The following is a 17,588-nucleotide window of genomic DNA, read 5'->3' on the forward strand; positions in this document are numbered from 1 at the left end:
ACCTCCCTGACTTCAGAGTCCATGCTCTTAAACTTTATGCGGTGTGCTCCCTATACTATGAATCTCTAGCTGTGGGGCAGTGTGTGCACTCTTTTCTAAACATATTTGAGGATTAAATGATTTTCCATAGCGCCTCCTTGCTGCACCAGTGTTCAACAGAGTATGCTTTGTGAAACGCTTCACCACTTATAGTGGATGATAAAGCCCTTTGTCTCTGACCCAGGAGTTCTGTGTTTTCTATCTACACCTAAGCAACTATGCGAGGCTAGTTTATTAGCTTATGCAATTGTCCTGCTTCTAGCTTTCCTCTGCACTTGTCAAACTTATTGAGTAGGGTAAAATCCTAACAGATGGCATCATAAGGGAGCATATGGTGCTCCCTAAATTTAGTAGAATAAAGAGAAACCAAAAAGTACAGGATGTGACCAGTTTCTTGCATCATTCACTCATTCTTTCTTTCAGTAGACATATTTTGAGTCAATGTCCTGTGTCAGGCTCTGATATGGATGAGACAGCTCCTGGTTTCAGCAAGCTCTTCATGGAATATAATAAGCAATTAGGCAAATGCTGAAATTATAAGTGTGTCCTTAAACATATTCACACGACACCAAAATAAAAGGTCAATTCTGCAAAAGTTGTCCAAAAGTTGGGTAATTTAAAGAAGAGGAAAGACGATGAAATTGTCTTCAACCTAATTAGACAAGGTAGTAGTGTATGTATAAGTATCTGGCACTGTGTAACTTGTGTGTGACCCCTTATAAGTGCTCAGTAATTCTTTCCTGAATCTTAAATTCAGATGACCTCTATGCTATATACATTGGTTCCAGTTTTTTTGAAACCAAGTGAGCTGGTTGTTCTCATCCAAAAACAGACAACATGTTAAAGCCCATTCAAAACCTAACAAATTGCCAATATGTTTGAAAGAGCAGTCAAGCCATTCGTGGCATGAAATTACCTGTGTGCTGAACAATGAAATAACACAAAACACCAAGAACTGTTAGGATGCCCCTGGGAGATATTCCAGCTTTTAAATTTTAATGAATTAGAGGAGCAGAGAAGGAGAGAAATTATAGTATCTTCTTGTGAGGAGAACTGTTTGCCTTGCAGCTCAGAAGGCAAGGCCAACACTTAATGGTTCCAAATAGCCCTGAATGTTACTTGGTAATTTTTCCCAGGCCAACTGGTTATACAGGTGACTGCTCTTACCCTTGTAGGCAAGGCAATTGTAAAATATAGATAATATTTATCAAAAAGATATCTTTTGATATTATCAAAAAGATGGTTGGAAACATATGTCTATGGAGTTTGTCCATGTATTAATTCATTTAATAAACATTTATTGAGCTCCTATTTTATGTCAGGTAATATATGAGGTGCTGAACCAGTATTTATGTAATTCCTTGTCATGTGTTTGAGTTGTTAAAATAACTAAAGCTGACCTCAAACTCTGCAAAAACTTTGCAGAAAGATAGACATGTAACCCCTTATATTAGAATCCTTCTGAATGAACAAAGCATCTTCCTGTCCAAAAAGACCTAATCTTCATGGAAAGTCACCCAGAACCTAAAGTTGTTACAGGAAGATGGCAAACAGCCAACTCAGATTCATTTGTAAATGCTGCTGTAAACAGCAATTTAGGAAGGACTGAGCAGCCTCTTCTGTGCCCTTGTACAAGATGGAAGGCAGAACAGTAACACACAGGCAGTAGAACTGAAATCTTGAGTTATAGATATGATTAACAAAGAGCCAAGAATCTGGAAGACAAAGGCAAGTGAATGGCTCCTTGAATTTTACAAGGTCTGACCAGGTTTTCAGTTTAAAAATACGCAGGTAATTTGTGTTGGAGCTCTAGTGTGTCAGGGGATATTCTTGAAAAACTAAACCAGAAAAGTGTCTGTCAGCATTAATTAAAATTAGATACTATAGAAGCCCAAGAAGGCATAATCCCTGGGGAAATGCGGAAATAAGGCTCCAGATAAACTCATGCTGCTGAAAGCATGGGAATGTCCTTTGGTACGGAGTATGGCCACCCGAGGTTCAAATGGCAACATCTGAATAAAAGTACATTGTTGCCCAACTGGAGATTTTATTTCCTAGCATCCCTTGCAGCTAGGTGTGTTTATGTGATTAAGTTCTTGCCAGTGAGATGTGAGTGCAAGTGATGTGTGCAAATTCTGTCTCAGTTACTTAAAGTTGCCTGTAAAGTGGTCCAGGACAGTGTTCAAGAGATGGCAGAGAAACAAAAGGGAGGACAGTCAGGTCCCTGTGTGTCCTCAGGGAGCCAAAATGACCCACAGGCCTGGACTTCCACCTGTGAGAGAATAATTTTTATATATATATATATAAATATATATATAAATATATATATATATTTTATATATATATATATATATACACACACACACACATATATATATATTTGGATCAAATTTTTAAAAATTTTTATTAGAGTATAGTTGATTTACAATGGTGTGTTAGTTTCAGGTGTACAGGCCATATACAACAAACTCACGGCAAACATCATTCTCAATGGTGAAAAACTGACAGCATTTCCTCTAAGATCAGGAACAAGACAAGGATGTCCACTCTCACCACTATTATTCAACGTAGTTTTGGAAGTCCTAGCCACAGCAATCAGTGAAGAAAAAGAAATAAAAGGAATCCAAATTGGAAAAGAAGAGAATATTGTATTTTGAAATCTCATTATTTCATTAACTATGAAATACTGTGTTTATGCCCTAACACAGTAATTCAGAGGAGGGCCTCTGAGAGGCACTGACATTTGAGGCAAGATGTGAATGATGAGAGAAAAACAATTATTTTGAAGAGTTGATGGAAAGATGTACTTGGGAGAGAGAATAAACAGTGCAGATGCCAGAAGGAGTTATTTTGTGTTCAAAGAGCCAAAAGAAGGCATCATCCAAGCACAGTAATGTAAGATAGACTCTTACCCCACAAGCACTAAATGAGAAACACAGACATTTACCCAAGTTATCTCCAGAGGCCCAGTTGTGATCATACAGACTCCAGAAGATGGTCTATACATTGTTTTGTATTCCTACATAATGTCCAGAGATATACCTAACTAGCCCTGGAAGTAATAAAGCAATATCCATAGAAATCTCCCAAGTCCAGTAGTCACTGGCTGTGTCTACCCCTTGTTAATCCTGCTCCCTTATCTTTGTCATCCCTTCTTTCTCCACACTCACTGTGCTCAAGCTTCCTTCCCCAGTTGAACTCAGCTCTCAGCAAAGAACCCAGAAAACTCCTTCAGACTAAAATAGAAGCAAATGGTTACCCTCAATCCATAATCCAGAATGAGAATATTCACAGTTTGACAAAACTTAATCTCCAGCCTGTCTAAAAGAAAATTCTTACACTGAGATTTAAGTGTGGGAGTTTAGACTAATGTCTAGCTAATTCAGCTACGTTGAGGCCACCCATATCCCAGCCTGATAAAAACTTTATAGTCAGTCAAGACTTCATATTATTTGAGACTAAATTAAGCCAGGTATCTACCTTCTAAACCAGTAAAACCTAAGTATGCAAACCTTAAATAAGCTTCATGTGCTTTTCTTCCCAAAATGAAGCTATGGAGAAGGTGACCTGTTAGAACTTCTCTGGGGTCAATTAAGTGTGCTTGGTTCTAACTCTTTGACATAAATCACAGCAAGATCTTTTTTTTGACCCACCTCCTAGAGTAATGGAAATAAAAACAAAAATAAGCAAACGGGACCTAATGAAACTTAAAAGCTTTTGAACAGCAAAGGAAACTATAAACAAGATGAAAAGACAACCCTCAGAATGGGAGAAAATATTTGCAAACGAATCAATGGACAAAGGATTAATCTCCAAAATATATAAATAGCTCATGCAGCTCAGTATTAAAAAAACAAACAACCCAATCAGAAAATGGGCAGAAGACCTAAATAGACATCTCTCCAAAGAAGACTTACAGATGGCCAAGAAGCACATGAAAAGCTGCTCAACATCACTAATTATTAGAGAAATGCAAATCAAAACTACAATGAGGTATCACCTCACACCAGTTAGAATGGGCATCATCAGAAAATCTACAAACAACAAATGCTGGAGAGGGTGTGGAGAAAAGGGAACCCTCTTGCACTGTTGGTGGGAATGTAAATTGATACAACCACTATGGAGAACAGTATGGAGGTTCCTTAAAAAACTAAAAATAGAACTACCATATGATCCAGAAATCCCACTACTGAGTATATACCCAGAGAAAGCCATAATTCAAAAAGACACACGTACCCCAATGTTCATTGCAGCACTATTTACAATAGCCAGGTCATGGAAGCAACCTAAATGCCCATCAACAGACGAATGGATAAGAAGATGTGGTACATATATACAAAGGAATATTACTCAGCCAAAGGAACAAAATTGGGTCATTTGTAGAGACGTGATGGACCTAGATACTGGCATACAGAGTGAAGTAAGTCAGAAAGAAAGAAACAAATATCGTATATTAATGCATATATGTGGAATCTAGAAAAATGGTACAGATGAACCAGTTTGCAAGGCAGAAATAGAGACACAGACATAGAGAACAAACGTATGGACACCAAGGGGGAAAAGCAGGGAGGGGAATGAATTGGGAGATTGGGTTTGACATATATACACTAATATGTATAAAATAGATAACTAATAAGAACCTGCTGTATAAAAAAAATACAATTAAAAAATAAAAAGTGTGCTTGGTTCTAGGCTGGTTAGCAGTGCCTCTGACAGCGAGAGTAGAGCAGGTGACCCAGACAGCCAGCAAGTGACAAGTGGCTTTCCACAGCTGGCCTCGGAAACACAGAGCCCAAGTGTCATCACATTTACTGCTATATTGAAAAAAAATCATCTCCACAATTAAATTTACTAGCCATTAGATAGTTATTGCTTTGTTTGTACCAAAGTGGTCGAGTTGCATTTCTTGCTTTACTGGACTTTTTTATTTTCTCTAGTGGCTAAGGATGCTTTCCTTGGCATAGAATTTGTATCTCTAACAGCATGCCCTGTTGGTTGTTTAAAAAGCTCTAAAAAGAATGGAGACAAAGAAATCAAAGCTGGGAAGCAGCATGGCAGTGGTGCTGCAGGTCCCAGCATGAAGGCCAAGAATTTTAGGGAGCTGCAGAGTTATTTCAGGGTGCCCAGACTCCATCCTCTGGGCACCAAGCGTTGTCACAGCCTTCTTAAATGTCTTGCACACATGTCTGACCTACATATAATAAATAAAATTTTAACTTCAAAGTGGTATTGCATTCATAGTGGCTTTTTATCATTTATTATAATGTAGTAGTGTGTGATATTTTTTATTTGAAAGAGAAGCCTTCATTCTTGAAACCACAGACAATCACTGACATCATTATCTATACAACTGAACATCACATAAAGCTAACACAAGAATACCCTTCAGTAAAGTAGCTTATTAGGAGTATGACTCTTCTCAGAATGATGATCATGTCGTAATGCAGAGTTTTCAACCCTTCAGGACTTTAGTTGAAATGATGGTGGCTTTTGTAGGCACAGACTAGAGAGTAACTAAATTTTGGACTTATCAAAGTCTACAGATTTTCTTGAGAGAAATGGTTATGTATAAAGAATGTTCTCCCAAAATAGGAACTTCAGTAGGTAGGACATCAGCAGAAAATGTCAACCTGTTCACGCCTCTAAATAAAAAAGAGGACATGGCCTTAGTCATTATTCACAACCTGGAGTTGCCAGGAACCCCAGTTCAACAGGAAATGTTCACTGGTTGTCATGTAAGGGAAATACAGCTCCCAGTTTGCGCATATGCCTGAGACTCAACTCTGCCAGGGGACCAGTATATTCTAGACAGGAACCAAAAGGTCATGTCTGCCACCAGCTGCCACCTCCAAGGGGAAAAACCAGATCATAATTTTTCTAGCCCTGGGACCAAGAATGTTGGTCTGGGCGCAGGGAAGTTGTTGTGACTTCATATTTTATGACATGAACTGTTGCTTCATTTTCGTCATGCGTGGAGGAAGGAAAGTTGACTTTAGTTGAAGCATGCAGTAGACAAAGTAGAATCAGACTGTCTGTCTATAAATAGTTCAAGACAACCTGGCTTTCATGCCATACTACTCCTGGGCTGTAACTTCCTTCAAATAAGAATTATGTCCCGACCACTCAACATGGTGCCTGGACTATAGCAAAAATTCAATAAATATTTGTGGAATAAATTACTGAATTTCTAAATAAGACACTCAAAGCTAAGTTGGGTCTCTGAGTTGCCCCTTTTCCTGTTACACTGAGAGATTATTGCTTTCTCTTTCTTTGAAGCGAGTATACAACGTAGGAAAGCTAGGTAGTTTCCTCAAGCAGTATCACAATTCTAAGAGGCTGATTCCTTTATCACCACAGAAACTGGGTTTGCTGTTGTCCCATTTTCCAAATATGTAGATTCAAGTGGTAGGCTGAAAGAGACGTGCCCGAACCTAGATTTTGATGCCAGAAGTTTCTTGAAGCATCAAGAACTCTGAAAAGCCTGACGTTACTAGGTACATTTTACTATTTAAATATCTGATTCTGAATTCATTTGTCTTCATTCATGCTTCATTTAGTGAAATTTCTGATAAAACTCTTGTCACTTTTGTGTTTTTGAGACCAGCTCTGTATCTCACCATCTCACTTGCCCTTATTCTTTCTCTTCTTTCATTTTTTGTACCTTATTGAGTCCATAGCATCACCAAATGGCAAGACAGACAACCCCAGAGATCGGATTAAGACAGGCAAGGAGCAGCAATCCTAGAGTCATCCCTTACTGGGACCCAGCAGCAGGCCTAGACCCACTCTCATTCATTAAAACATAAACTTTGAGCTGAAACAACCACCTTCAAGGTAGCCCTTCCTTTGCTGAATCTTTTGCCAAAAAAAGTCAAACCTAAATAAGAAAGATTTTTTTAATATAAATTATTTGAGACTTGATAGCAAACAACCTTCCTGTCTTCCAACCATGCATCCATCATCATCATCATCATTACCATCATTTATTAAGTGTTTAGTACATACCACATACTGTTCTAAGTCCTTTGTTGTTAATTAACAGCCCTGGTATACACATACTTGTATACATTTATATACATATACATTATCTTATATGCATATATTATTTTTATCTTCATTTTTCAGATAAGAAAGCTACCCAGTGTCCCATAAATATTACAAACAGAATAGAAACCACACAAAATGAATACAAATCTGCCTTCCTTACCTTCCACATCTAAACTGGCAGTTCTTACTTTTAATCTTCCCTGTATCAGTGTTAGCTTTCAAATATGAGATTCTTATAGAGTGAATCTGAGAAAAGGATATGGACATGGAAAATTGCCACCTGAAAATAATGATTATAGGTTTACTTATACATTCATCAACATGTATTGCACAACTACTATATGTTAGATACTATTTTAGATGATGGAGACTGAAAAAACAAAAGTTCCTTTTTGAGATGACTCAGACCTGATCTTCAAACTAGAATTTAAGCTTCCCAACTTGCATACTACGTAACTGTGGACCAATCACTTAGCCTCTGTCTGGGCTGCAGTTTCTTCATCTTTTAGTCAAGGATGATAATACTACTTTATAGGTTGGTCTAAGGATCAAATTGAAATCATGACACCAAATTGTTACAATGGCTGATATGGCCCTAGGTGATCTCACCTCAACCACTCTCTTCTTCATGCTCTTTGGCTACGATGGTGCTCACAGATTCCCCTTCCCCTCACATATACCCAGAGAACTCTCTCAGCTCTTTCAAGTTTTGTTCAAATATCACCTTTGAAGGAAGTCAGTGATTATCTGAAAATTCCACCTGCCCTTTCCCTCACTCTGACATCCCTGATCCCACTTGCCATAAATCTACCTTTTTTCTCTGTAACATTTATCACCTTTTAACATGTCATGTAATTTAATGATTTATTGTGTTTATAGCCCATCTATTCCGTATCTATTCTTTTCCTTTGCATAGGGACAGAAACTTTTGCCTACTTTATTCACTGACGTATCCCAAGTACCTGGAAAAGGTCCTAGTCCACTGTAGGTACTCAATAAATAGAGATTAAGTGAATGAATGTGTATGAGTTTGCACAGTGCTTGGTATATATAGTTCAAAAAAAACTGTTATAATGTGTCCTCTTTCTCCAGGAAGAGCACAGTATGATTAAAAATACTCAATCTGAAGACATTTCCAAAAAAACCTTTTTTTTTGGTTGCAAAGTTTTCTCTCCCTAACAAAGCTCTTTTCAGTTTGACTGCCATTTACATTTTTCTCGCACACAGCATGTACCTTTCCTGCATGACAGATTTTCTGGAGATCGATTCTGCTCATGCTGGGCTTTTTGCCAGTTCTTCCATATGCTGGGCAGTGACTAGGTAGGAGAAGCTAGCCACTCTGCGATCTGGTTCTCCTGAGAATATCCTTGACCATCCCACAAAGTGATCATTAGACAGTTACATTTCTTGGAATCCTACCATGTGCCTTGCTCTGTTCTCAGGATTCTGGGGATTGAAGAAGGATCAGAGGGGTAAGAAAAAATGTAGGACGTGGCCAGTAGCTTCAAGGAGTGCCCAATACATGACTCTTTCAAATATAGTTTAATAGAACAGAATGCTTGTGTTCAAATCATGGCTCTACCATTCACTAGTCATGTGTGACCTTGCACAAAAGACTTAACTTCTTTCAGTCTTGAATTCCTTGCCTGAAAAAAAAAAAAAAAAAGAGGTGATAATAATACTACTTCATAGGATTGCTGAGAGGTAAAAATGATGCTTAGGAAAATAAGAGATAAAAATGCTCAGAGTTGTGCTTGGTACATTGTAGATCCTGCTTTATAAACCTTCACTTTTATATTAAGCACCACCTGACAAAACAAAGGCATATGAAATAAGAGTAAATAACCATCAAGGGTTAAATGAGCATGAGTGGCATTGGAGTCAGAGGATTCATGGTGGCTGCAGTAATCCAAGAGAGCTTTTCTTCATTCCTTTATTCGTTTGCTAAACATATAGTGAGAGAATCTACTGCTTCACTGTGAGGAGTTCTAAATCTGGTGGAGGAGCTGGGACAACAAACACAATGTATTGTGAAATATGTGATGGGAGCAGTACTGAGAAAGGTCACTCTGATGACAGTGTGATGTATAACATATGTTGTGCAGATGAGTCAACACAAGAAGACCTGTCTTGAATTTTTAAATATATTTCCAGGTGAGGTGCTATGAGAGTTTGAAGAAAGGATACTGACAGTAGGAGAGGACAAAAGCAAGAACTATTTAACAGGTTGCTACTACTGGACATATTTAATCTATCAGTATCATTTTACATGGAGTTGACACCTTCTCCTCTTTAAAACACTTTCTTCTCTTGGATTCCAAGACATCACACTCATGTTTTTCTTCCCACTTCCCTGGTAGCTCCTTCTCAGTAGCCTTAGCTTGGTTGTTTTCTTCTTCCTCTCCTCTTAACCTTGGGTTTCCCAGGACTTAGCATTAGGACTTCGTCTCTTTTCTAGCTACACTCATCCCCTTGCTGAATCTTGGTATTCCTACCATGAATTCCCATGACAGCACATTTCACCTATATGTTGACACTTTAAATTCTTATCTCTAGATTAGATCTCTGCCTTCAACTCCAGATTTGTATATACAATTGTCTTCTCTGCATATCCACTTGGCTATCTAACAGACATCTCTAACCTAACATGCCCCAAAACAAGCTCCTAACCTTCTACCCTATGCCTGCTCTAACCATGGTTTTCCCCATCTCAGTTCATCACAACTCTATTCCTTGAGTTGCTCAAACATAAACTTCAGAGTGATGGGCGTGATCTTGACTCATTCCTTTCTCTCAGTTCTGTTGGTTCTACCTTCAAACTATCCCAGAAAACTACTTCCCTCAAATTCCATAGCTGTTCTACCAGTCCAAGCCACCATCCTCTCTCATCTTAATAACTGTAGCAACCTCCTAAATGGTATCCCTGTTTCCACTCTTGACCACGTGCAGTGCAGTGTCCACACAGTAGTCAGTCTTGATGCTTTCAAGACGTGAGTTAGATAATGACACTCCTGGGCTCACAAGATTCACAAGGCTCCTAGCTCTTTCAGAGTCCAAGTCAAAAAGAACTTACAATAGCTAAAAAGCCCGTAAGCAATACAGTCTCCATCATCCCTTTATTCACATCTTCTAAGTCCCTCCACCTCAGCCTTGCTGGTCTCCTTGCTGTTCTTAGAATACTGCAGTCACATTTCCACCTGAGGGCTCTGTTCCAGCTCTTCTCTCTACCTGAATCTTCCCTTAAATATCCCCATGGCTTCTTCCCTCAACTGTAGATCTTTGCTCAAATGTCATGTTTCTAATAAGAACTTTTCTTAACCTATTTAAAATTAAAATTCCCACCTCTTCCACTTATTACCCCTTCCCTGCCTAATTTTTCTCCATAACCCATATCACCTTCAAACATTTTATATAATTTGTTTTTGAAACTGTTTGCCTTTCCCTGTAAGAAGGTAAACTACAAGACATCAGGAATTTTGTCTGTTTTGTTCAGTGGACATCTCCAGTACCTAGAAGATTGTTTGATACGTAATAGACACTCAATACAATAAATAGTTTCTGAACGAATAGCTGAATTGGTAATTCACTGAATGGGAAGAGTAAAGACTGGAGATAAAGATGAATCTAATATAATAGTGCTACTTTTATTGAGTAGAGGCAGTGAAATCCACTTAAGTCTGGAAGTTGATAAGCTTGGAGCATTTTTTATTTGAGGTTTCTTTAAACTAGCTAAATAAAGATGTCTAGGTTGGTAGTAAGAAGTAGGAGCAAGGAAAGGGGCTGGAGAGACACAGACATCCCAATGATGTAGAAAAATGCAAGTATCCACAGTCAGAATAAGAAGGAAGAAACCTGGTTATAGAACGCTTAGAGAGGAGCAGAGAAAGAGAAACACGATAGCTGTCTTCTGCTACCACTCTGCCCACAGTGCCTAATGTAGTACAATGAAAGTATTGTGCAGTATTGACAGTCACAGTTCAGATGTGTTCACTATCCGTGAATGGAGTAACAAGGACTGTTTACTCTTGTTGCCACAATCTTGGCTCTCTATGCCCCGATGCTGAACAGAAATACGGAGACAGAGTTATGAAGGAGAAAGAAAGAGTGGCTTTATTTCTTTGCCAGGGAAAGGGGAACACAGTAGGCTAGTGCCTCAAGAACTGTGTCCCCCTCATTGGGGAATAGGAAGAGGTTATATAGTCAGGGGTAGTGGTCAGAGGTGTGTGATAAGGATCGAGGCAGTAACAGTCTTACATTCTTTTTCTTCTGCAAAGTTTCAAAAGGGTGGGGTTGCTGACAAGATTAGGGTGTGTGTAGGGTCTCCTAATTTTGATGAGCTTCTCTGGTCCCTTTAATCTGGCCTCAGGTGGTTTTGTGGCTACTCCTCCCTTGATTAGCAACTCTTCAAATCTGCCCTTCAGAACTCAGGGAAGGTCATGGAGTCTGGAGTCTTTCCTACAAGAAATGGCAGACAAAAGGCCTCCATGCCCAGGAACCCCATAGGGCTCTGCTTGGCATCACTCTCTAACTTAAAAAAACAAAACCAGACAAAATTTATGAATGAACAGTTTTAGACATTGAACAGCAGATTGAGCAGGACATTAATCCCTGACAGAGGGGAAACCAAGTAGGTGAACCCTATAATAACTTACTGCCTCGAGATGATAAACTTACTTATCATCTTACTGATGATACACTTACTGCCTGGAGAGAGTTTCCAGCTGTAACGCAGGGAAGGTATACTCAACAGAGTTTAGCAGTCTCCCTGAGTTGAGAAGACAGAGTTCAGAATTCAGAGAGGCCACAGTGGAAAGAATTTGCAATGCAGGGAGTGGAGAGGGATACAGAGAGACCTCTGGAGATCTGCAAATGTACCCCTCAAACTTCAGCTGAGTAGTAATCATCACTTGCATTTGAGGAAAATACTCGAGGCCAGGAGAAAAAAAGCCACCAACAGTATCAGGCAGAACAATCTAAGGAGGTCACACATGGCTGGGCGTACTTCCTGCTCCTATCAGCCAGGAGAAAAAAAATTATCATATGACACATCAAGCAGAGCCCTCAGAAGATTATTTCCTCAGTAAAGGGAAAAATTGCTAAATTAAGGGAATGAGAGAGAAAACATGTCTCTAGGGCTGTCCGGATTCTCTCAGGGAGAGAGAATGTCAAGTGTTCAGCAATGACACTGTTGCAGTAAAACCAAGAAGGCTTCAGTTTAAGAGAATGCCATGGTTCTGGCTGTTAAGACATAACTATTGTCTTCAGTGAGAGTAAACTTAGTAGGCATTGGATAGGCAGAGAGAAGAATGGTCAGTGGGGAGGAAATATGGAGCATTCATAGGACAGTAAGGAAGCAATTATAAGAGTGTGATAATAAAAACACGACAACCCAAAACCTATGGGATGCAGCAAAAGCAGTTCTAAGAGGGAAATTTATAGCTATACAAGCCTACCTCAAGAAACAAGAAAAATGTCAAATAAACAATCTAACCTTATACCTAAAGGAACTAGAGAAAGAAGAACAAACAAAACCTGAAGTTAGCAGAAGGAAAGAAATCATAAAGATCAGAGCAGAAATAAATGAAATAGAAACAAAGAAAATAATAGCAAAGATCAATAAAACTAAAAGCTGGTTCTTTGAAAAGATAAACAAAATGATAACCCATTAGCCAGACTCATGAAGAAAAAGGAGGAGAGGACTCAAATCAATAAATTTAGAAGAAAAAAAAAGAGTGTGATAATAAACTGGTTTATAATCCTAGATCAAATTAATGAGGGCCAAGGAGAATACATTCTGGGGAAAGACAAGACAGGCAAAAATGTGATAAATTCCACATAATCCATAGGGGAGAGTCACAAACTACTATTTGGTCCCTGATTTCAAGCCTGCAAACTAATCACAGGTATAATTAAAAATTGGACTGATATTTTGTAAATCACCCAAGAGTAAAAACAAACAAAACATAGAAATCAAAGGAAACTTTAAGGAAGCATTTAAAGCCTAAAACTAGCTGACAACCAAACCCCAGTTATGACAATAAATGCAATTCAATGAGCATATCTAATTTATTAAAGGAAAGACATACTTTTTTCCCAAAAGAAGGAAAATTGCAGAGGGTTGCAAATTTTGTATTAAAAAAGCAATTGCCCAAAAGGAGAGTGGAATCTTCTCTTTTGCAGATATCTCTGCATAGATCCTATAGATGATCCTGTTTTGCTCCTTTTTGCCTAAAGGCAGAGCGATAGATTAAATGACTTTCAAAAGTTCCTTCCATCTGTGATTGCAACAAAACATAACATAAGCAATTAAAATCAAACATATCAACTCTTCTGGAGTAGACTATTATACTTCTAACTGAAATAAATCTGAGGAAGAATATCCATTGAAAGATTGATTGTATTGGAGAAAATAGCCATCACATGTAAAGACAAGAAGACATACATCTGAAATAAACACCCAATGAATTATGATAGCAAAACAATGGAAAATCAGCTACAATAATAAATAATATTGCAGCATTGCACGCCAACTGTTTGCACATTTTAGAGCAAATTTGTTGAGTAAAATAAATTACTCTAAAACATATTATCGACTGCCAATTCTTTGATAGAAAAGAAGTAAACCTGCTGTGGTGTGGCTACATACACGTTAATGGACAAATAAAAACATCTAGTTATCATCGGGTATCTTCACGGAGGCAAGAGGAATGGTACAAGAATTTTCATATTGAAGACCTGTCTCATCTCAGAATGTGCAGCAATGTAAAAGAAAAGTCAAAATACCTAGGAAGAAGAAATGAAATAGTTAATACATTTTTGTTGGGAGAGTATCACAGAAAGAAACAACTAGAGTCCTGAACTAGCAAGTACCAAGATCATGATCAATCCCATTTGTCCTCAAGGGCATGGGAATATAGGTTGAGTGTAGATGTTATATGTCTTTAGGGTGAGATTTTGGCCCTAAACCTCTGTAGAAACCCTAGCATCTATGAATCACAGATTTGTTCCAGACAATAAGGAATTATTTATATGCCATCTTGAATGGGCTAATGGTGTTTTTCCCCAGGAAATATACTTGCAAATAATTGTATAACACTTTAACAGAAAGCATTTTGGCCTGGATTAAATATACAAGGCAGACGTTGTTATAACTGCCACTTCACTTATGCAAAAACTGAGTTTCCCAGAAACTAGAGAGTTGCTTTTATAAATCAGGACATTCATGGCAGTGCTGGAGTTTGGGGCCCCATCTGCCAACTCCAAGTGGAGAGAATTCATAGTGTCCTCAGAAGCAGTCCACATTAATAAAAGATTTTATTCTGTCCTTATACATCAAGAAGATTTGTGTGCAGTTGTTATTGATCCAGAGCAGACGAGGCAGGTCAAATGTAATATCAGTAGATGCCAGAGGAATAAGTTAGGACCACCTGTGTGAAGAACAGTGTGAGCAGGGGCATGTGTCCAGGAATCTGTTCTCAAATCAATAGGGGAGCAGAGGTTGATGTGCACGGCAATCAGAAAACCAAAGGTCCCATCTAAAGGTAGATAGGTGGCTAAAGATACGTCTTGAGTGAAGACAGGAAGCTACCCACAGTGCAGGAGAGCTAGCCCAAGGATAAAAAGGTTTCCCATATTAAGTTAAAGGACCTGTTGCCACCCATTAGATGAGGAAACTGAGGTACATTGGGATTCAGTGATCTAACTCTGGTCAAACAGGAAATAGGACTCAATCCTTTTGAGTCTTCATCCCAACAGCCTAAAAGTGAACAAAACAAAAAAGCAAAGCTTATAGATGACTTTAAAATCAAATCATTCAGCCTTCTGAATGGGGACTGACAGAAAAAGGGAGGCAGAAAGAAGATAAGAGTTTTAGTCCACAACTTGGTAATTTAAAGTCTAAAAAATATGGCGATTTGGTGATTTTGTTGACTCTGTGCTCAGTTCTTTCTAATGAGCTTGAACATAATTAGCCAGAGGTTTCCTCTCTTTGCTTTCCTGTGTGGGTAAAAGACTAAGGAAGAATTGACACAAAGGGTGAGATTGGTCCAAAGGGGACAGTGCTTGCTCAGCCAAATGACAGACCAGAGTGTGAGCTGATTACCTTTCCCCATGGTTTTTAGAGGAGAAAAAAATATATGTAGCAGAAAATGCTATTGCCCAAGTGGGGATAATTATAACCGAGAGGAAGGGAGCCAGACTAAGGAAACAAAATTAAGCTAAGTAGAATGCAGGCTGACCATCAAGGGAAATGGCAAAGCACAGAAGACAATTAGGTTGAGAAACTGTCTTCCAAGGGAAATCAGAGGAATCCCATTGCCTGCGTAATCAAACACAGATATTGTACTATAGGGAACATACCTGAGGTGATGGAGGAAGAGAAAAGCCCATCTGAGGATCCTGGGCTTTCCCATGGAAAATCATGAAAAAGGAAAAAGCCCTGCCTCAGCACAGGTTTTTGTTGTTGTTGTTGTTGTTGTTGTTTTTTGCGGTACGTGGGTCTCTCACTGTTGTGGCTTCTCCCGTAGCGGAGCATGGGCTGCGGACGCGCAGGCTCAGCGGGCTAGGCTCACGGGCCCAGCCGCTCCGCGGCATGTGGGATCCTCCCGGACTGGGGCACGAACCCGTGTCCCCTGCATCGGCAGGCGGACTCTCAACCACTGCGCCACCAGGGAAGCCCAGCACAGGTCTTTTAGTCTTTTATGGAGAAAAAATAATCCAGCTCCCTACTGATGTTTCTCTGCATCTAAAACACCTTTCAAAGTCTCCTTCTCATTCCCTCCAATGGTACCCACATGTTTCAAACATCAGTCTTTCAGTGCTTTGTTGTGAATATTTGAATTTAACAAATGTCTCCCACTGTGTCGACATTCGTGTATTTTCAGACTCTTCTCCATGATAATCATTCACACAGTAATAACAAATCACTGGACATAGCCTAAAGAACTTTATCATGATTTGCATTGTAAACCGCAGTGGTCAGGGGAACAAGCTATGGAGTCGGAATTGGGTTCTAACCTCTCATTACATTGGATCTTGACCAAGTCAGTTAACCTTGCTGAGGTTTAGTTTTATCATCTGTAAAATGGGTATAAAAATATCTCTCCCTTAAGATTATTGTGGAGAATAAATCAGATGATAAAATTTTTTAACATTAACACAGTGCCTGGACAAGATATGCCACAGAGCCTCTTTGTAAATGTTATTGATAATAATGATAATTATGAAAATGAAAGGTATAGCCCCAGATATCAAGGGTTACAGAGAGGCCTGATAGAAAATACAAAGCATGCATTTTACCTCTTAGTTCTAGGTGTTAGAAAGTGCTCAATGACTGTTGACGTATGTCATTTAAGCATATGATAATAAAGGGTAATTATGGAAGAGTGATGACATTCAGGCATTTTTTTATCCAGGGTCGTTTTAAGAAAGATGTGAAGAGAAGAGATTATGAAATGCACCTTTCTTATATTTGTGTAAGATAGAGAGCTTTCTTTCCCCAACGAAAATCCTGGCCAAAGTCTGTAACATAAATAAACATAAAGAATTTGTTCACACTTTATTGCTGAGGTAGTCTTAGCTCTTTGTGATAGAAAGAGCAAGAGGTTTGGAAAATGGGAGTTTTGAGTCCCAGGACCACCATTTCCTCCTCAGTTTTAGTAAGAGCTTCTCTGAGACTTCATCATCCTCATCACAAAAGAGAAATAATTATCTTCTCTCTGACTACTTCACGGGGTTGTTACAAGAATTAATAATGTATGTGGAGGTGCTTTGTAACATAATGTCAAAATACTACCTTACCACATTATTATCTCCCAGGGAAGTAAAGTTAAACTTTAGAAAGAAAACAGAAAATACGTTCTAATATGGTGGGCACTACATGAGAATAGTGGTCTGATATTTAGCCATTTATGATGGTAACCCAGGATTTCCTTCCATTTATGAAGCTATGCAAGCCACACCCTGTTCAACCTATTTTATTAAAAAAAAAAAATTGTACTTCCATGGAAAACTATGCATTGTCTAGAGGACGCCCCTCCAGATTACCTATTTCTACACTTGCCTTGTCTTTGAGCTGTTTTACAACTTGTAAATTATGAGTAACTGATAGCAATGCAAGATAATTCTTATCTATAGACAGGCAAATTCTGTTCTGCTCAGTAGGGATTCAATTGTCTTCCCTCCCACCCTGATAAAACATTAGTTTGCCACCATTCAAATACTCATGTCAATATTCCTGATCTATAGATATGTCTTTTTTCAAATTTTCTTTTGAATCAGTTATCATATATGCCTGGTTACCTCAGGGGTTATGCAAAATCTTTAACATGTGTTCATTTTAATGTCTGCATGAGAATAATAAATTTACTCTTTTTTTGGAAATTATGTTTAAACAGTTTATTCATTCATCATTTATCCCACAAACATTTGCTGGGTAGCTATTCTGTGGTCAGCTCTGGTCAGAGAGTTAAGCCTAAAGGAGTTAAAGAGCTCATCAGAGCACT

This window comes from Tursiops truncatus, chromosome 8, assembly GCF_011762595.2.
Source record: "Tursiops truncatus isolate mTurTru1 chromosome 8, mTurTru1.mat.Y, whole genome shotgun sequence".
Lineage (NCBI taxonomy): Eukaryota > Metazoa > Chordata > Mammalia > Artiodactyla > Delphinidae > Tursiops > Tursiops truncatus.